Raw genomic sequence first — 21,759 nt, 5'->3', positions numbered from 1 at the left:
ATTTTCTTTTTGATCTATTTTGTCCATTACAATATACAGTAGTTTAATTCACAATCTCTTTCAAATAATAATTAAATAAATAAAAATTCCCCCCACTGTATTAATTGAAATGGTTTGGCCAAAACATCATAGTGTTTCATTCACCATTTCTTTCAGTTCTTCTGTTTCGGTGGTGACTGGCAAACAGTCTAACAAAATCATCTAAGTCAAGGCTTTTGGCTCTCCTCACCTCAATGCTTAAGACTCCAAGATTACGGAGTCTGTCATCAGTCATGGTAGTGCGTAAGTGTGTTTTTATGAGCTTAAGTGCAGAGAAGCTGCGCTCACAACTGGCACTGCTGACTGGTAAGGCCACAGCTATGCAGCATAAACGAAAAAGTTGATAAAACACTTCTTTGAATGGCTCAAGGAAGATTGTAAACTCTAGGAGACTAGACAATTCAATTCCAGTCTGGAATTTCCTTTCTAACACCCACCTTACTTAATGCAGTTCATGTTTTATGTCATCAGTATCACATTCATAAATCCTAGCAAAGCTAAAAATGGTCTCTTCATCCAGAAAGTTTCTGCTTTTAGGGTTCAGTGCTTGTATACCTTGCATAATACTGCAGTTTGACTTACTGAAATGCCTCTGCATCTCCCCACTCAGACAGTCCAGAATGGGGAAGAATATACCACTTCTGAACAGTTCCATATCTCCTTCCTTACACCTCCGCTGTCCGACAGTGGATTCAACAATTGACCCGCTCAATCTAGAACTAATTTTTTGTGGTCTTTTCACCAAAGTTTCTACCGCAATATTGCATTGCTTTCCAGTGTCTTTCCAGATTTCATCAAAAGATGAATCACTTCTTAGGTCTTGGAGTGTGTCTTGAAATGCTTCAACTAAGTCCACAGCCTTCGCTAAATCAAGAGACGTTGACTGAAGCATGTGTGCAAGGAGATTTTGCCTCTCCATGGACTTTTGAAAAGATGACAATTGTTCCAATAAAGGTAAGATCCAGTTGGGCAAGTAAACCCCGTGTCTCCACAGAGTGTTCTCCTCTGTTGTACACATCAATATCATGTAGCACACGCAATTCAGCAGGCAGTCTGTCCTTAATGTTTTTGCAAGCCTGGTACCGACATGCCCACCTCGTGACACTGAGCCTTTGTAGCTCTCTTGGGGCACCTTGATACATTTCCTTTTGCACAGAGAGACATTTCTGGTGCGCATAGGAGCCTGACATGTACACATACAATTTCTGTAGCAAAGAAAAGAAGGTTTCAGACTCAGGCACTGATTTTGTGGAGTCAACGAGAACAAGGTTAAGACAATGTGCGTTGCAGTGCACATAAAATGCGTGATTTGTTTTAGCTTTAATCCTTGCTGCAACTCCAGAGTGTCTCCCTGACATGACTGAGGCCCCATAGTAACCTTGCCCCACTAGATTTGACCTGTACTCAAGTCCATACGTCTCCAGGCATTGTATTATTTTTTGAGTGAGTCCCTCTGCATCAAGCTCAGTAGCTTGCTTGAAATCAAAGAAGCTTTCATGGACTGCACCATTATAATAGTACCTAAGTACTAATGACAGAAGCTCTTTCTTTTTTAAATCCCTTGTTTCATCTACAATGATAGAAAAATATTTGTTTTCCTTGACTTCACTGTTGATGCTTTCCCGTAAAATATCTGTCAAGATTCTTTTTTTGTGTTCATTCCATGCTATCATGGCATTAACATGATTTTCAGATTTTTCATGTCCCCTGAAACCTCCATCTTTATACATTGCCTTCTTCCAGTTAGAATAGCCCAGTGATGATGTGAATGAAGTCTCTTGAATACCAGGGAGAGAAAAGTGTCGACACGGAAAACAATATGCAGAGTCTCGGCTTACAGAATACTCCAGCCATTGGTGTTGTGTGTACCACATTTTGTTGAAAGCTCTTTTCCGGTTTCCCTTAATGGTTCGAGGGAACACCTTCAAGTCCGGCTGTGTTGGTCCTGCTGCCCGAGACTGTGAAATGTCTGCAAATAAAGAGAATGGTCTTCTTATAGCGATGACTAGCCTACCAGGGGTCCTCAATCAATTTAAACAGTGAGTAATAATTAAAATAATTATCAGTGCAGAAGGTGTAGTTTGTCATTTAAATCAACCTAGAATACATACAATTGATTCTGCAAATTAAGTTTGAATGAAAGTTAGTTACATAACCATAGACCCTCCAATAACATGAAGGCAATCTGTCAATTTAAGGTGTTAGGAATTGAATTAAAATACATAAGCTCATCATTAACACCCATTTAGACAATACCTTCTAGAAATATGTCAGTAAAAAAAACTGGAGCATACCATGTGGTCCTGGCAGAATACAATCTGTGGAGATGTTGGCATGTACTAGTGCCTGAGGTCTGTCACCATTACCCCCTGACCTATGCTGACAAAAAGTTTCTACATGGTCTTCAAATTCAGACAGGTCACTTACATCTGAATTATCTGCAGATACAGTAAAATAATAATCAACAGAGTAAACATCAAACATCATTTAACATCACTTGCTGAACATGTGCAAACAAAATAACTTTCAGGTCTCAGCTACAACTATACGTACCTTTGCATTCTGTTGGGGATGAAGGTGCTTGTTTATCCCCACCAAACATTGATCCTTTGAAATGATGAAATGTCACAAGTAAATATTGCATCAATTAGAAAACAATACAAGCTCTGTGAGTACTATAGCAGAATAAATACGCTCATGGTACTTTTAGGACAAATTCATGTACATGCAATGATTATTACTGTTTTAGTTTGCTTCATACAAATGAAATGTAATATTTCTCAAATATCCCTACAATTCCCTCTACACTTCACATACTTGAAGTTTCAGGAAACACAGAGGAAAATGAAGGCCACTGCTGTCGGCTGGGTCCACTGGCATCACTGTCTGTCTGGCCTGTTGATTCCTTGCTGGCTGATTCTGTTCCAGTGACAATTTTTTCTTGCTGCCTGACGTTTTCTTCTTGGTGAGTAACATTTTCTTCAGTTGCTTCTGCCTCTACACTTGTTTTGTTTTGTTTTTTATCTTTATCTTTTATCCTATATCTTTACTTCTTTTCATGGCTTGGCACTGCTCTCTTCCCTGCCTTCAAAAGAAACACTTATGTGTGTCTGTTATTCTCAATCTAAACAAAAAAATTCTAATTGTGAATGAAATGCACAGAATGCATCCATGTCATTTCACGTTTAAATGACTAAGATAGGCCTGACAATTTAACTGACTAACGTATCTAACTGACTTACTCTCATGCATTAACAAGTAATGTTTTACCAGACAATTATTACTTTTTGTTTTGTTTTTGGAACATTCATAAACAGATAAAACTATGCAAATCACCATGAAAGTGTTTATTGTTTGATAGCGCCCAGCGCATTTTACATCTATTGTGTTTTATTAAATGTTGACTGAACATTCGATTGAAATCAACCACGAACAACGCGAGCAAAGCCTGACGGGGTAAAAACATTGATCTGAGAAAACCATACAAATATATTAAACCATACATAAAGGTTATCTACCAGCTCTTTGTTTGGTGTCTTGGCTTCCCACACTTGACAAAGTAAAAGTCCAAGTCCGCGACGACCGTTGTTTCTCTGGCACTTGCTGCACTTCTTTGAATCGTGAACTTCAGTAGAGTCTATAAACTGATTGGCCGGGAAATGAACCAATCACAAGACATCTTATATGGGGGGCACCTGGGGTGGCCAATCGAATTTCAGGGGGAGCCAGTGCCGCCCCTGGCCACCACGTAGAACTGCCCCTGACCCAGTTACATACTTCCTATACACGCTAATAAATATGAAATGATTATTGAGAATCTGATTATTATTGGGATTCGGTGCAAAATTAGAGAAGAGAAGGCCATTCTTAGCTCTGTCGTTGAAAAATACAACAGTATGGTTCCAGATACAGAAAGAATCGTCTCATTCTCTCTGGCAAAACAGTTTGGCCATGGCAACTTTTGCATGGTGGTATGTACACAAATCTGTTGACAGTTTTGTTTGATTCACATAGTAGCACAAAACCAATTATGCCTTATCCCAGATTATTTAGAAATTCTTTGAAAAATAATCATACTTACAATTGACTTGTTTTCCACAACTGTATCCCAGATGCTGTAGATTAGAAAACCAAGAGGAAGGAGTTTGAGGTAGGGTTGCCAAGGTGAGGAAAATTCCAACCAGTTAATCGACATGTGACGACACCGGTAATACTGGTATCACCTGGAATGGGAGGGGGTGTCCTCTTTTCCTCGCTTTTAAATATCTTATAAATGTGTGCGCGTTATACATTCACTTTCGAATTAGCGTCAATTGGCAATCCGGCGTCAATTGCTTGAATGGACAAAAAAAAAAAAACTCACGGATATTAAATACAGACCTTTTATTAAAATAACGAATAAAAATACCAACATGTATAGGCTGGGGAAAAAAAACTGCATCTACATCTCGTCTACATCTCAAGGTATTTCTCTCGGTATTTCCAGCTAATTTAATATAAAACTATGCAGATGGCACTCTGCGGTGTTGCAGGAATTTGAACAGCGTCCGGAGTCGTAGCCGGAGACAGACGCCGAATGTCACCGCCGGTGTGCATACACTCGTAGAAAACAATGTGTTTGAATTCTAAAGACTTGGCGCTGCACTTCTTGTCCGGTGTGCGACCCCCTTAAAATAGATATGATGTCGGTTTTCATGTTGGCTGTCAGTTGTCCGTCCTCATCCGATGTGGCCAATGTTTCGTCTTTAATGAGAAGCAGCACAGGGAGAAGAGATGACGAGGTTCTGCTGATCTGTGATGTGACTTTCTTGGCACGAAGCATTGTAGCTGCGTTCAGTTTTAAATTATAGTGTATGCTCTCTTTTAAACAAAATTATTTATAATTATGATTTTTACTTAATTCAAATAAATATTTTAAGAAAAAACAAATACTTAAAAAAATCAAAACGACGGTGGGGACAGTGTAGCGATGGGAAAGTGATGTAACCGGTGTCATAGCTTAAAACCGGTAACACCATCAACACCGTCTATCGCGGCAAGCCTAGTTTGATGTTTTGATGAATAAGGAGACCTGAGGAGGAGAAGAAGATTGTTCTTTCTGAGATGGCAAAGCATTTGAAATCTCTCTCCACTCGTGCAGACACACTCAAGGAGATGTCATGCCAGCTTTCCAGTGAGGCATTGAAAAGTACGTATTTAAATAATGTGTTGTAATACTCTACTGTACATTGTAATTTTTTTTTTCTGATAATTTTTTGTTATACTCCCATATGGGGAATCTCTGGGCTCTAAATGAAAGAAGGGTTCAAGGGTTTCCTCAGCTTAACTTTGAGAAAGAAGCAAGAAGTCACCAGGAAGATGAAGCATGCTGTTATGTTTTGACTGGAACAAGTATGGACTTCCAGAATGATTTGGATGGATACGACAGCGATTCTGAACTGTCAGATGACTGAGTTTGAGTTTGAGGAGCTCTCAAAGTGAGAAATGAGCATTAACTCACTTTTGTTTTGATTTCTTATATTTGTCAGTGTAGGGGCAGGCTTAAATGATGACTTGCGGTTCTCAAGGATGTACACATACAGTCCCAACTGGCTTATCATCCGGACAGTGTCTCTTTTTCCTTTCTCCCTTTTTCTGCCGATTGACACACGTGCCCGCTTGTGGTGTGAAGCGTGTGTCTGCGCTATTCTACGACATGCAATCTAACAATGCAGCCCTATTTCTGATACTGTGGGGGGCCACCACAGTCAAATCAACAAAGAGGAAACACTGTATGTCAGATATGCTCGAATAATAGTATCATATATACTATCATATCTACATGTGACATTACAACAATAATGAATGTTGTTATACAAACTTAAATAAATTAAGTCATTAATTTCCAATAGTCCTCTTCTGTTGATGGTATAACAAAACTATGTGCAGAAAATTTTGCAGGAAGGTGTAAATCTGTGTATTGTAATAATAATAATAATAATAATAAACATAATTCCACTGATGTCATCTGCTGTGGCAATTCTGAGTTTTCTGACAGTTTAACATGGACACACAAACCCATTTTTTTCTGAATTTGGACTCTTGCATCAACTCACCTGCTACAAATGTTCTCTGAAAGCAACCTAACAGGACTTATTCAGCTGCTTCTCATGTACAGTGAAAGTACATAGAGGTTTAACAAATGCAAAAACTGGCAAAAAACTTTAAAATGTGACTTAATTATAGACAATTGTGGTTATTATATACGCACCAATTTTTCTGGATTTGGATGTTTAACGGAAGTGTTGTTGAATTACTTCAAGATTAGCTTTTTTTGTTTTTTGCTTTTTTTGTTTTCCATGCATAGTTATTTTAAAAAGGCAATTTTCTAATGTTGTGGTTGATAAATGTTAATAGCAGAGACTAAAGGAAAAAAACATGAGAATCTTTATGTGTGGGACTTTGATTTAAAATCAAATTGCATTATTAGTCGGTTTAAAATTTTAAGGAATGACTTTTTGGAAATATCAATTTATGGGTTAGGGTTAGTGTATATATAACATGAGTTTTGGCATTTTTGGCACACTTCTTCCTCAGCCTACTGCACAGACACAAGGAAGCAGACAGACTGCTAGCTGCCTCACGTCATAGAGGTCAGTTAATTCTCAGCACATAGAGACTCTTTCACCTAGATATCACACTATAGAGACTGTGTCTGTTCCCCGAACTAGAAAATACAAAAAAACGTCCAAACCAATTTGAGACTGAGGTTCAACGAATAAAAACAAATGCAATACGGATAAACAAATTATAAAGCTTGGCTTATTAAATATCAAGTCCCTTTCTACAAAAACACTTTTTGTAAATAATATGACCACTGATCATAATATAGATGTACTCTGTTTGACAGAAACCTGGCTAAAACCTGATGATTACATTATTTTAAATGAGTCCAACCCCCAAGATTACTGTTATAAACATGAGCTGCGTCTAAAAGGCAAAGGAGGAGGTGTTGCTTCAATTTAGTGAAGTGACATTCAGCCAAGTATGGTGACCCATACTCAGAATTTGTGCTCTGCTTTTAACCCATCCGAAGTGCACACACACAGAGCACTGAACACACACACACTGTGAGCACACACCCGGAGCGCCCGGGGAGCAGTTGGGGTTCAGTGCCTTGCTCAAGGGCACCTAAGTCGTGGTATTGAAGGTGGAGAGAGAACTGTACATGCACTCCCCCCACCCACAATTCCTGCCAGCCCGGGACTCGAACTCACAACCTTTCGATTGGGAGTCCGACTCTCTAACCATTAGGCCACGACTTCCCTAGTTTTATAACAACGTTTTCAGGATTTCTCAGAGGGCAGGCTTCAAGTATAACAGTTTGACGCCATGGTATTTCCCAACACCACAGCAGTAATGACTTTATGAACTACTTTACTTCTAAAATCGATACTATTAGAGATAAAATTATCACCATGCAGTCGTGAGCTACAGTATCGCATCAGACAGTGTTTCGGTTCCTTGCCGCTGTCGCCTATGGCTTACTTAGTTGGGGTCACTTCATCTACAGCGATATCGTTGACTTGATTGCAAATAAATGCACAGACACTATTTAAACTGAACAGAGATGACATCACTGAATTCAATGATGAACTGCCTTTAACTATCATTTTGCATTATTGACACACTGTTTTCCTAATGAATGTTGTTCAGTTGCCTTGACACAATCTTTTTTGTTTAAAGAACTATATAAATAAAGGTGACTTGACTTGACAACTCACACATCTCATTTAACCATTTCACAAGCTGATGAAAGGGTTATGACATGGGTCAGAAGGTATCAGAGGTCATAAAATATTTCAGCTGACTGGCTAACCCACAAGGTGAATGGAAAGACATAAACAAAAAATATGGGTATACTTTGATTTACTTGAACACAGCTTTTAACACAGCTTATAAATCAATACTAATAAAGAAAAAAAAACAGCATGAAACCATTGAAAGTGTGTAACGTGGCTCCTCCTTCTTGTCTAAAATCGTCACATCTGCAACCAGGATGGCTGTGCCGTGACAGCCGAACTTGACAACTCATAGCAGGTATTCAACTCATATTGAATTATAGACGAATGGGTGACGTCACACATGGTTGGCTCCCATGTCTCCTCCCAGATTTTTCCACTAAGTATTAGTAAAAAAAAAAATATAAGAATAACATTAAAATAGAAAATTTGCCATTGTAACATAAGAGTTTCACAGCATAAATATTTTCAAAAAATATTTTATGGTCTTGTATTTCATTGTTTTTATACAAACCTATACATATATAGTGCTTGATGCAATGTAACAGATAAACATCAGCCACTCAGCCAATCAGCCAATTATGCATGGTACTGAAAAGAGCAAGTGGCTAAATCCTGTAGACAATATTTGACACTGCATTTAATCCATTCTATCCCAACAGTGTAATTAATATACAGGTGGGTCTCCAAAATTTCAATATTGTGAAATATTTCAAGCAATTTTTGTTTTAATCTTGATGATTACAGCTTACAGCTCATGAAAACATCAAAAATCATCCACCCACTATAGTGTAATAAAGAGGAATACAGAAATGTGACAATTCAAATATGACAATTCAAATCATACATATCATATCATACAGACTGAACTGCTGAGAGATCCATTAATTAGGCATAAGTAGTGAATGCCTATTTTACTCTAACATGGTGTCTACGCCAGACGTTACGATGTGTAAAGCTGTCCGTAATGTGTGCAGTGCGATACAGCCAACACAACAAAACATAAGCTACTGCTGCTATTGATAATATTCACTACAATTCATTACTGTGTTGAAGTACATGTTGTTGCTGTTATGATATTCACAATGTTGTAATAGGAATTTACTGTCTAAGGTGTTTCGGTTGTAATATATAATCCGAATTTATGATGCAAAATCTACTGCTGCTGCACAAAACCTGCTGTATACACTCTAAAAACTGCTGGATTGAAAACAACCCAATTTGGGTTATTTTGGCAACCCAGCGCTGGGTCAAAAAGGGACGAACCCAACGCTGGGTTATTTTAACCCAACCAGTTGGGTTATCATGTTTAACCCAACCTGCTGGGTTGCTTTTTTTATGGTTTAAAATGACTACATTGCAGGGTTTCAAAAACCAGAGCGGGTGTTTATCACTGTATTTCAGAAGGAAAACTACTATATTTAGAAAATGGTCAAATTCATTTCGCATGTAATGCTTGATGAGGCAGCGTTTGTGAGCTCAGCAGCCGTTACCGTCAAAACTTACCTCTCCCGCTTAGCGCCTCCTGCTGGCAGAAAATTAACTCTCAGAGTGCCAGCCACCAATTGAGTGCAAGGATGTGGGAAACAATGCATGCTACGTTAAAATGAACCCAAATTGAGCTAGGCATTAAACCTACAAATAATGTTCATTTTAAATATCACTTTTTACACACAAATAATAATTATCAAAAGGAAAATATTTATTAAAAACAAGAGTAAAGTCAAAAAGTAACATGTAAGAAGAAATGCAGGAAAGGATGGCATTAACAGCTACAGAGTTCATAAATAAAGCATTGAACATAAGTTGAATATAACTTAAGATCAAATTGGACTTTGTTCAATTGTATATATTGTATAAAAACATACGAAAACACTATTATACAATATATTTACAATTAGTTAGGTTCTTTACCAACTATTCTGGCATGACAGTAGACAAATAAATCACAACATTAACTCTGATATTATAACATTTAACAGACGTGTGTGTGTGTGTGTGTGTAAGAATGTGAGCATGTGTATGAATGACAGAGTGTAAACTCTTCTACTAAACACACAAAAAGCATTTAACATTGTTTTTACAAATTATACACTTACAGTTTGTTTCATAGTCCATGAATACAGATCAAGCATCACGGTCAATTTTCATGATCTCTTTAGCATAATTGATGTAGTCATGAAGATGTAGTCACATACAGCACAGTATGTGACATCTTCTACATTATCCAGGGCAGCGTCCTCCTGCTGCATCAGTTTAGGGGAAAGGACGTTCTCTTCTGTGACCAGCATTCACCCAGTCACCGCCTGATCTTCATCAGTGGCCTAGAAAGAGAAACACATTTGAAAAAATAAAACATTTAATTAAACTATCCATTTTCAGGTAGAGGTGTATTCACATCTGTAAGGATAGGTAAATAATCGGTGTAAAAGTTTCAACACTTTGTGTGGTTTAATGTCTCGGTCCACCACAGCTCTCATGAAGGCTATAATGGCAGCACTAGTGTGAGGGCACATAATATTGTTTGAAAAAATATACTGCTTTCAGAAAGCTTCTTTACTGAAACATTAAAACAGACATGACATTCACATTAGGGATGGGCGTTTTCCACAAATATCACATTCGAATATTTGAGCTCACAAAAAAAATGAATATTCAAATATTCGTTTATTTAAATTAAGTTTAATGAGACTGACGTTATTTTTCAGCAACATTTATTGTTTCCGTCATTTTGAACAAGCTTACACACAATAAGCTTGAACATTACACATCGTGTTTTGTAGCTGAAAACCTTTAAAAATGCGTGCAAACAAACAAAAGTAGATTAAAAGCAACAACAAAAAAGTGAACAAAGAAAAAATGTAAAGCAGCCTGCAGCAATTAGGCTATTGTAGAACGTAGCCTACACTTAACTTTTAAACTGTCAGCAAATGTTTCTTGCTTTTTTTCTATTGTTTTACATGTTCTTGTTAAGAAACACAGGCATGTAAACATGATCGGGGGAAAGTCGGCTCCTGTCTGTTAACAATAAGGCCGACCGCGGAGAAAACGCGCTCTGACGGCACAGACGTTGGCGGGACTCACAAATAACGGTGTGCTAAGCAAATAAGTTTTGTGAAGCGCTTCGTGTTGTCGTTTCACCACTGAATGGGATCCTCATCTGGTGGAATCATAGACTGTAAAAAAAAGATGGACGACTCGCCTTCGCTCTCTTCCATTGGTCAAAACTGAAGTCGCCAGTGTCCCGATATGGCGCTGACATCTTGGACTTGCGCCTACGCAGATAGCGATCTAGGGACCAGTTCTGCGCAGTAGCTATGCGCAGTAGCAAGCAGGAAGTAAAGCCTTAAAGCCGCGAAATCAACGGCCCCTCCCCTGTGCCCCGCCCTCACTCTCCCTCGCAGAATGCACATACCGTAATCTGCACTGTTTTGGAAGTGGAGTCCTGCTCCTGTGAACTCTGTCTGCTTCGTTCCACTCCAATCTCATTAAAATAAGGTAAATACAATCTCCTCAGTCCTCCGAAGATCATGAAAAAAGCCTGTTGACGCTTCAGTCAATCACAGCTGTCAATCACGACGTCACACCACCGTTTTTAGAGCATTAAATAACTATCTAAAAAACAACTTATTTTAAAAACGAACACTTGAATTTACATTAGCGTGATACAAACTACAGTAAATGACAAAAAACAGCTTCGGAAAAAAGATATTTGAAGGGTAATTTAATTGTTTAGTTGGTCTCGCGTCCCATTGAATAACATGGGGAGGCGGGGTTTATGACCTATACTAGGACCACTCACCAGGGGGCGATCGAGACGTTTTGGCTCCACTTTTCAGGGCTTGTGCGGCACGCTTGGGTGGAATACATGGCTCCAGCAAGAACTGTTCCCAATCATCTCGGCTGGACTCTCTGTAATCATCGCTGAAGAACTGGCTCAGCCTTTTCGGACGAGTGGGCATTGCATCTTCTTCATCGTGGCGACTGCATCAGCACCACTCGCATCAAGGAAAATGTTCTGATACTGTTCAAAAAAGGTTTTTTTCTTACTTCTCTCATGTTTTCATCGAGAAACCGGGCAGACGCGAGAAGAGGAGTTTTCACTGTATTCTCCAAGTTAGCGGTGTTTATTCGTCGCTTGAGAGATGCCGCAATAATGTTCTTGAATTCGGTCACTTTCTATGATTCTCCACGCCATATATGAAGTATACTGTAGAAGACCGCAGTTCTTAGGGGCCGTTCACATATCGCGTCTTTTGCACGCTCAAGTTCGTTATTTCCTATGTAGGCGTGCGGTATGCGCGCTCATAATGGAAGCGTTGCGGTCGCAATGTCCTCGCGGTGCGACGTGCCCGGTTTTTCCAGGTGCGTCCGCACTGCATCGAGTTATAAACATCTCTACTTTTCTGAATGCCGCAAGCGCACCGCGGGTCATGTGACAAGAACTAAACATTCAGCTTCATCCTTTCCTGTAACAACTTTGAAAGCTCAGCCAAGTTGAAGGAATTGATCATAGCTGTATATGGATTGCCATTTTGAAATAAATTTAGTAGCAGAGCTACTGCAAGCGATTTTTTGTGCTGCAAATCCATTTATCCTTTGCTGTAAAATTTCTGCGTCTTCATGGAGAGAGCACGTCATTAGCAGACGCCTCAGGAGCGCTTCTGCCCGAGCGCCCGAAAGAAAGAGAAAGCGGCGCGCCTAGTGTTTTCCATGCGTTTTTAGGCGCAATATGTGAACGGCCCCTTATTCATTCATTATTTTTTGATTGCATACATCTTCAAATATGCCGTGGAGAATCACAGAAAGTGACCAAATAAAGTTTTATTGTGAACATTTCTTTTTTTTTGGCGAAATTCGAATATCATATTTACTTATCGAATAATTAGAGCAGAACGAATATTTGAATGTTCGACTATCCGTGCACACCCCTAATTCACAAACCTCACAAATGTTCATGTGCCTAGGTGGCTGCTCTTCAAACGATTAGTTCACCAAATAATGAAAATGGTCATAATTTACTCTCCCTCATGTTGTTCCAGACCCACACAAACTCTGCTCATTTTTGGAAAACAAATGAATATATTTAATATTCTCTTAATTTGTGTCCTCCATTGCTAGTCTGGGAGACCAGTATTTTATTTGGAACATTCATGTTTGCTATCATATAATTTAAGATTTAATCATATATAAATATCGGAATGAATTACTTCTACAATAACTCTATTTATGAGGCTTTAAAATACTGATTATCTAGGATGGATTAACAAAATTATGAGAAAATTAAAAATATATTCATTTCAATATATTCAAGTCTTATAGGTTTGGAATGACATGAGGGCAAGTAAATAATTTTGTGTGTGAAATTTACCTTTAAGAGAGAAGACCAGGAATGATGACTCTCCAAATCAGACAAGACAACTCCAAAGTTGGTTTGAGTCCTGCAATGAACAACACAGACATCAATGGTTTTAATGAAAAGAGCACGTAATCACACTGTTGTTGCATCAAAATGTGAAGTAAACCGGCAGGAGACAACAGAAACATTTATTTTCTAAAAATAACTTACATAAACTCTCAAAAGAATGATGCTCTCCCATGTCTCTGGCTTTTAACATCTACAAAAACAAAAAAACATTATTTTACTCTTAGTAAAAAACAACAACAACTGATAACATGAAATTATAAATTTTACTTGCCTTAAACGATCTTTCCATCTCTTCAGAAGAAGCTGAGAAAACCTCCTCCTCACACAAGCAGACTTCTGTGTCCTCAACTCCAGTTAGTTTGAGTTCTGCAAAGAGGGACATCAATGGTTTCAATAAAATATGAACATGTGATCACACTGTTGTTGCATCAAAATGTGAATTAAACAGGGAGGACACAACAGAAACATACATTTTCAAAAAAATAAAAAATAAATAACTCACATCAGTCTCAAAAGAATGAAGTTATCTTGTCTCTGGATTTCAACATCTACAAAAACAAACATTATTTTAGTCTTAGTAAAAATAAAGATAACGTTGTTATTCTGAAGTTTACTTTCCTTAAACCCGTCTGTCCCTCTCTTCAGAAGAGTCATCCTCCTCCTCACAGTCTGAGACTCCTCACACAAACAGCTTCTGTGTCTTTAACTCTCGGCGAGAGGACAATGAAAGACACGAATACGACAAGTCTGAAATATTACATGCAAAACATACTTTTAACAGTTACCACTTCAGCAGCCTCAAAATAATAATGCTAGTCTTTGCTACACAATGCCGTTTCCTTTAGGAGACAAACATACATTCAGTTTAACCGCGAAAAAAAAAGACAAATTAACATGAGTGTAACCGTGACCATAACCGTCTATTAACGCCTCAAAAAGTACAGATAATGTAAAATCTTATGTAAATATGACAAAATACATTCACTGACGTTATATTAAAATTACCTCTTCCGTTCAGTAACGTTAAATGATGCCGTTAAGACCTCCGTGTCTGAGGCGAAAACCGCGTCCGTTTTTTTTTTTTGTAATATAACGTTAAGCTTCTTTGTTTCCGCCTTTCATAAAACCTTCCGCCTTTCATACAACCGGGTAAACAATAAACGATAACTTTACATTTTGAATATTTACTTACCATAGTCTTTCACTCGCTTCTCGCTTCTTTCACGCTGAGAAAATGGCGGCTGCTCGCACTGGAGACGCATGCTGGAGACGTACGATCTTGACGTGACGTGCGTGCTCTCCTTCACGTCCGCGTTCTTAACCCAGTCCCGCTGGGTTAAAACGAAGAACAATTTTCAACCCAAACTTGGGTTAAAACATCCCAAAATCCTATCCAGCGGCCTCAACCCACCATTTGGGTTGGAAAAACAACCCAGCGTTTTTTAGAGTGTACCCTGTTGAATAAGCAAAGTAATGCATTTTGCACTTTAAAGAGTTAATTTTCCCCTCATGAGTTATCACTAAAATTTCATGCAACTTAAGCACTTTCTGCTGCCGCTGCTATATTAGCAAAATTAACAACATGACTTGCTATGCATGCTTATGCTAATATTATTTCTAACCATGCATCTGAATTTGCTATGCATGCCATAAAAAAATTTATATTGCGAGCTGAATAGCTATTCATACTGGCTGCTGCACAAAAGTGCTTAGAATTCATAATGCCCCTTTATAAATAACCAGAAATTACCAATTAATGCTTGTTTCGCTTTGAAGAGTTCTATAAACCCTGTAGAATTGAATAGCAAAGTGATAAAATGTCCAATTCACTTAAAAAGTTCAGTACCATCCAAACGTTATCTTATCGCTGAAATTTCATGCAAATAATTGTACTTTCTTGCCGCTGCTGTAAAAGCAACAATGATTGTATTGTCATGCACACTGCTGCTAATATTTCTAAAATTGCGTCTGAATATTGCTATGCATGCTGCTGCTTTTAAATTCGCTACATGCCATCTGAATAACTATGTGTACTGCTGTTACAGCTGCACAAATTTACTTAGAATTGCTATAAGCCCCTTTTAAATAAATGAAACGCAAGTGATGCCTTTTCGCTTGGAGTTCACATACCATCCATTTTTAGTCACGGAAATTTCAGCAGTTGTAAGTTGCTTTGGATAAAAAATGAATAAATGTGAATGTAAACTATGGTCTACATACTGCTACTGTAACTAAACGCATCATTTGATTTGCTATGCATGCTGCAATTAATAATTTGCAAACAATGCAATATGATTCTATGGATACTGCTGCTACACTCCATGAAATTACTAGAACTGCTGTAGCCCATCCATGCATTATCACTGAATTTCATGCACCTAAAGTACTTTCTGCTATATTTATTTTGGTGAATTATAGCCTAATAGTTTTTTTAAAGCATTTTTGGCGGCTTTGATAGAATGTTTCACATCAATAAAATAGTTGAATGTTGTTAAAACTAATTGTGGTATTGCTCTCTAAGATTATAAACTCTATAGAACAAGGGGAGGGGAAAGACTATAATATATGAATACTGAACCTAAAACTTACTTTACTGCACTCTAATAAAGAAATTGATTACAAAAAACCCCCTTTATACTGAGCCACATTAGACGTTTTACATCCAAACATAATATGCACAGATTTATAACACTAGAAACATTAAAGTGTAACTAAATCCCTGCTCAGAGCCTGACTCCACCCACTGACAATATTTGAAAAATGCTGAAAAGTGGGCAGAGCACACCGGAGATAGAGGGGACGAACCGAGGGCGGGGCTGAGCGACTGCGGCGTGAACATGAGATCCGAAGTGATGGATTGAATGACAGCTGCTGTCAGAGACGCTAAAATGGAGAGTGACTGTAATGACGCAAGTAGCTTTGCAACAGAGCGTTCATTTGTAGTTGAGGACTTTTCTCCCCCACCTTCACCTGAAGTGGAGGATGTCGAGGTGTCTGTTCATATCAATTCAAGCCGCTGGCTCAAACTGCAGTCTGGCTCAAACTGCAGTCTTGCCTAATGGTTAGAGAGTCGGACTCCCAATCGAAAGGTTGTGAGTTCGAGTCCCGGGCCGGCAGGAATTGTGGGTGGGGGGAGTGCATGTACAGTTCTCTCTCCACCTTCAATACCACGACTTAGGTGCCCTTGAGCAAGGCATTGAACCCCCAACTGCTCCCCGGGCGCCGCAGCATAAATGGCTGCCCACTGCTCTGGGTGTGTGCTCACAGTGTGTGTGTGTGTTCACTGCTCTGTGTGTGTGCATTTCGGATGGGTTAAATGCAGAGCACAAATTCTGAGTATGGGTCACCATACTTGGCTGAATGTCACTTCACTCACTCTCTCTAACTCCCGCACCGTGTCGCTACACAGCGCGAGCTGTGTGGAGAAGCCCATTTCCACCTCAATTGCGTTGGAGAAGCAATCCCGTGTAAAATGCAGTCTGCACACTCCAGCTCTAGGCGGGAAGTCGATATCTTCCAGGCCAAGTGCATGCAACCACTGGTGCCTAATTTTAAAGTCTGCTGGGAAACTATGCAGTCCAGCAGTGCTGTCGCAACCAGCAACACACCTCCGTACCATCCTGACCACTGTACTAAATACAGATAAATCTACGCAACTTGAAGCTATCCTAACTGATGCAATACTATGCTACTAACGAACTATGCTTCTAACAATACTAACATTACACTAACAACTATGCTAATTAACTACATAGGCTACACAAAATAATCTAAATAACTATATAAATGCTATGCTATATAGATGCTATAATAGTCTATCCTGGTCGTTTTCACTACTCGCAATTCCAGCTCCTGACTCAATTCAGTGATTTTGCAGAACCAAGATGGTTTTATAAGCTAACGGGCGTGGTAGCTCGTACCAAGGGGCGTGGTGAGCTAGAAACGGCATACGTCACTTGCTTTTACACCATATATTGTAGAATTAAAACACTTTATACTCAAATGTCAAAAAAGTTACTCGAATCAATGAACAGCACTAATAACGCCCCATTCTTACAGATCATTAACTAAAATGTTCACTTTCAGTTTATAAAACTATAACATGTTTTTTTTTTTGGGTAGAAATTACATTATATTCTTTTCTATATTTATAAATAACAAATATATTATAAATACATCTAAATAAAAATGTTGTCTTTTGGAAGCTGCATTTAAAAAATCTAATTGGCTCATAAATCACATCACATCCTTTCCTTTTTTTATCAGTCATCAAACTATTGCAAAATCTCATAATGCAGGAGTAAAAACTTATTCAGATTTCGGCATGGTTTCATCATTCTCTGATGTGACAAAACCAATACCATCTTTATTGTCAGTCTACACAATCACTGAGCTTTCAGAAGTGTCTGGAGTTGAAATTCAGTTATGGTCCATTTTGCTTCTTACATCCGCTGTAAGCCGTAGACCAACCACAACACATAGTGCTATCTGCCTAATCAGAGCAGAGAGGGCTTGTGGAAAAGTAGGGATTTAAATAATCTTTAGATAATATATTTGTAAGAATTGGCAAGACATTATAAAAGCAGATTTACTCGCAATTGCTATTTGAGGCAAAACATGAGGGCAGTTGCGTTTTAGATCAGACAAACAGTCGTGAGTGTGTGCGACCTGGACACGTCAGTGAATGGTGGGTTGTTTTCGTAAATAAAATAATCATTTCAGAAAAACTGCATAAAAGGTATAATATCTGTTCCTTTTGTATCTTCTGCAGTGATCTTTTTTTAGGCTTTACGCATGAGCAGAAAGCGAATTTAACGTTTTCTGATGTTTCAGTGTGGATGAGACAAAGTTTGCAAAACGCTTGAAAAAGCTAGTGTGGACGGAGAGCGTTTTAAAATGAAAACACCATTTTCAAATGGTAGTAGATTTTCAAATGCATCCGGATTAATGTAGACGTAGCCTGAGTGGTAGTTTTAGAGGGTTTGTAAAAGACCCCTGGTGGCCACAGTAGGATCAGCAGATCTCAAAATGATTTTTAAAAGGGTCAATGATGTTGCTAAAATTAACATTATTTTATTGTATTTGGTGTAATGAAATGTGTTCATTCAGTTTAAGGTTAAAAAAACACATTATTTTCCACATACTGTACATTATTGTTGCTCCTCTATGCCCTGCCTTTCTGAAACCAGTCTATTTTTACAAAGCGAGGTGTGCTCTGATTGGCCAGCTATCCAGTGCATTGTGATTGGCTGAACACCTCAAGCATGTGACGTTAATGTTACGACCCTTTACATAATGTGAGGCCCTGTCAAAGCGCGATGAGACAAAACCTATAAAACCCAATACAAATGAGGCATTTGTTGCATGCAGTGGGGACATAGTTACTGATTATAATGACTTTTTTGTGATAAGAAAAACAACAATCAAGAAGCGCCACTCTACACTGCTCAAAACTCACGTTTGAATCATCAGTACTTGTAGACCATGAGTCAAAAGTGCAAGATTTTCCTTGCAAAGTTGGAACTGCCCACACTTTATAGTAACAGCCTTTGTGTGTAGACGGCATTGTAGGCTACTCTCCCAGGTTCAGGAAACAGTCCTCCGTAAAATCCGCTGCAAACATCTGATTATTTGGGTTGAACTGTTCTAGAACAGTGTTGGGTATTTACAACTTAACCACTGATTTCTAGTTGTGTCTTCTTTTGGAAGATCAAACAAAGTAGTTTGTTTCAATCTAAAATATCTTAAAATATCTTAAACTGTGTTCCGAAGATGAACGGAGGCCTCACGGGTTTGGAACGACATGAGGGTGAGTTATTAATGACATAATTTTGATTATTGGGTGAACTAACCATTTAAGAATCTTGTCTAGCTTATCACTCCAAACAGAAAGAAAAACTTGAAATTGCATCATATGACCCCATTCAATTTGTAATCCCACAAAATTCACCTAAGTTACCTTGAGATCCTCCCAATTGGCGTCCAAACAACTCCTATTTTATGCTAGTGCATCTCCTAATCACATGCAATTTCTGCGATTCTATGAATTATTTTGTAAAATTGAAATGGAAACAGATTTTTCACATTTATCTTGCAAATATTAAAGTCTCATGACTTTACTTAAATGTATAATAACTAGATAACTATCCACTGATTGCAATTTTCTTGGCCGGTTCCGATTTACAATTTTTTTGCAAGTGTGACCTGCCAATACCGATTTTTGAAAAAAATGTTGTGGAAAATGCAATGATAGTTCTAAATATGATAGTTCAAATGAATGTTTGAATGAGTGAGTCATTTAGTCCTTTATTCAACAGATTTGTTGTAATGGCTGATTGTAATGGCCTTTGTTTATCGGCCGTTTCGGAAAAACATTCAGTCCGATTTTCACAAGATTTGTCTGGTCAGACTAATGAAAAAAAAACTGCAGTAAATGCACATTCACTCTCTGATAGTAGGTGGTGCTCATGGATAAGCTGAAATACAGCAGCACTATGCAACTTTCTGTTTCTGACTCCTGCTTTTGAAGAAAAAATATAGTATTTTTATGTCTTGAAACAGCTGTTCATATTTGTGTATTTGCTTTGGTGCTTATCAAGAATAAAGAGATGAGAGAGATGCTTCCAGATTATTCCTACTTCATTTTACAGATTAGTACTACGTTGCCCTCAATTTACATGTACTTTGAATTAGTTTTGCACCAATCAGTAGTTCCACAAAGTGACAACACTGGCCACCGCAGCAGCAACGGATGCTTGCATTGACAGTTATTGTAAATAAAACATGTAGTTCAAAGTGTTCATGAAATACTAACGAGTAAGACATGATTAGCAAGTTTTTTAGAGAGTTAGAAAGTCATCTTTGCCATCCCAGACATTCAGGGACGTGCACAGACATTTTGAGGGGCAGGGGCTCAAGTGAAATAAAGGGCACTTCTCATAATTAGTTTTTTTTTTTTTTTTTTTTCACAAAAAGTATATATATATATATATATATATATATATATATATATATATATATTAACGCAACTCTGACATCCTTTTAAAAAAAATAATTTAAAAAGTTAATTAATTGTATCTTCCTCAAACTCACGCAATTGTTTCATTTTCAAAAGATGTCTACAAAATAATCAGTTCACAGAAACCATGGTCTCCTTAGTATTCACTAGGTTTATAGAGCAGCAAAGGAAACCATTCCACAATGTGCATGTTTTTAAAACATTTTCTATGCTATTAGTTTCAAGTATATATGAAGAGTTCAGATCCAAAAGCCTCTAAGTGCCATCTGAAATTTTCTTATGAGCTTTTTTTTTCAAGCTCGTATTTAAGTTCAGTAATTTAACTTAAATGACAATTAATAGGTAATTTTCATTGCCAGTAATGTGAAATAAGTGAACAAACATACAAGCTTGATAAAAATGATCATTATTGAAGGAAATTTCAGATGGCAACTCTTCATATTTAGAATAACCTAAATAACTGCATCAAACAGAGGGGCGTGTTTTACTAATAATTTGCACAAGGCACTACATCGTTTTAATTATTTTGGTGTTATCAGAATACATAACACTTTAAAATTAAACTTACCAAAATGATTGAGTAAAAATAAAAAAAAGTTAAATTACTAAAATATTTAATTTATAAATATTGTTCTTTTTAAAGTTTAATGTTAACTTATTTCTACTCAGTTTTATTTATTAATGTACCAGATGCAGTTACTCAGATTTACTACATTTTTAGAGTGTATCCTCCATCTGTTTGCATCTGTAGATTTCTTCTAAATTCACCAATTTAGATTTCTAAATTTCAGGTGGAAAGACTCTTGATGTAAGTCAATAACTGGGGACGTTCTGTATGCAAATTAGGCGTCAACTAGTTACTATGCGCACATTGTAGAATGCGGTCTGTTATAACCAACAGACCGCTGTGCAGAGTATAACAGACCGTTGCCATGAAAAACAGAGCGTTGCTATGGACTCACAGGATTCTAACTGTAGAGACGGAGTGGACTATTTTCTTTAGTGGAAGCAATACAATCGGGTTTAACAATCGGGGGAGAGGGAGAGGGAGCGCTTCAGAACTCCTGACCTGATATTTAGATACTATATTTCAATAAATATATTTTTTTGACAGGGAAGCTGTGTGCAAACAGAAATATATATTATTTTTCAAAAATAAAAAAAAGCATCCCAGAAAAAAGGGCACTTTCTCTCCAGGAATAAAAAGGGCAGGTGCTCAAGCCCCCTTTCATGTCTATGTGTGCACGTGCCGGCAGACATTTACATTTATGCCTTGTGCAGATGTTTTTTATGATGACTGAGAGTGCAGCACATATTGCACTCTATGTTGTACATTCATTAATTTGCTTTTCCTTTATTCCTACACATACAGGTGCTTTTCAATAAAGTAGAATGTCGTGGAAATAAACTTGTTGTGGAATTAAACTTTAATTGTGAAACATGTGTATTAAATAAATGCAATGCACACATTGTGATGATTTTGGCTCACATTT

General features: G+C 37.8%; 1 protein-coding gene and 1 long non-coding RNA gene across 2 annotated transcripts in view; one reads left to right on the top strand and one right to left on the bottom strand.

The window, feature by feature from the left end:
• The window catches only part of LOC132146361 (zinc finger protein 658B-like), a 910,027-nt gene that overhangs the window by 572,519 nt on the left and 315,749 nt on the right, over positions 1-21,759 (top strand). The gene's annotated exons all lie outside the window — the stretch shown is intronic.
• Positions 13,148-13,888, bottom strand: LOC132152906 (uncharacterized). Its single transcript, XR_009436598.1, has 3 exons — positions 13,751-13,888; positions 13,390-13,614; positions 13,148-13,261 (listed from the first exon to the last, which is right to left on the bottom strand). It is a non-coding gene; the product is annotated as an uncharacterized LOC132152906 (long non-coding RNA).

The sequence above is a fragment of the Carassius carassius genome, chromosome 1 (assembly GCF_963082965.1).
Source record: "Carassius carassius chromosome 1, fCarCar2.1, whole genome shotgun sequence".
NCBI lineage: Eukaryota > Metazoa > Chordata > Actinopteri > Cypriniformes > Cyprinidae > Carassius > Carassius carassius.
Note: the sequence above shows the minus strand (reverse complement) of the source record. Positions and strands in the feature narration are given on the sequence as shown.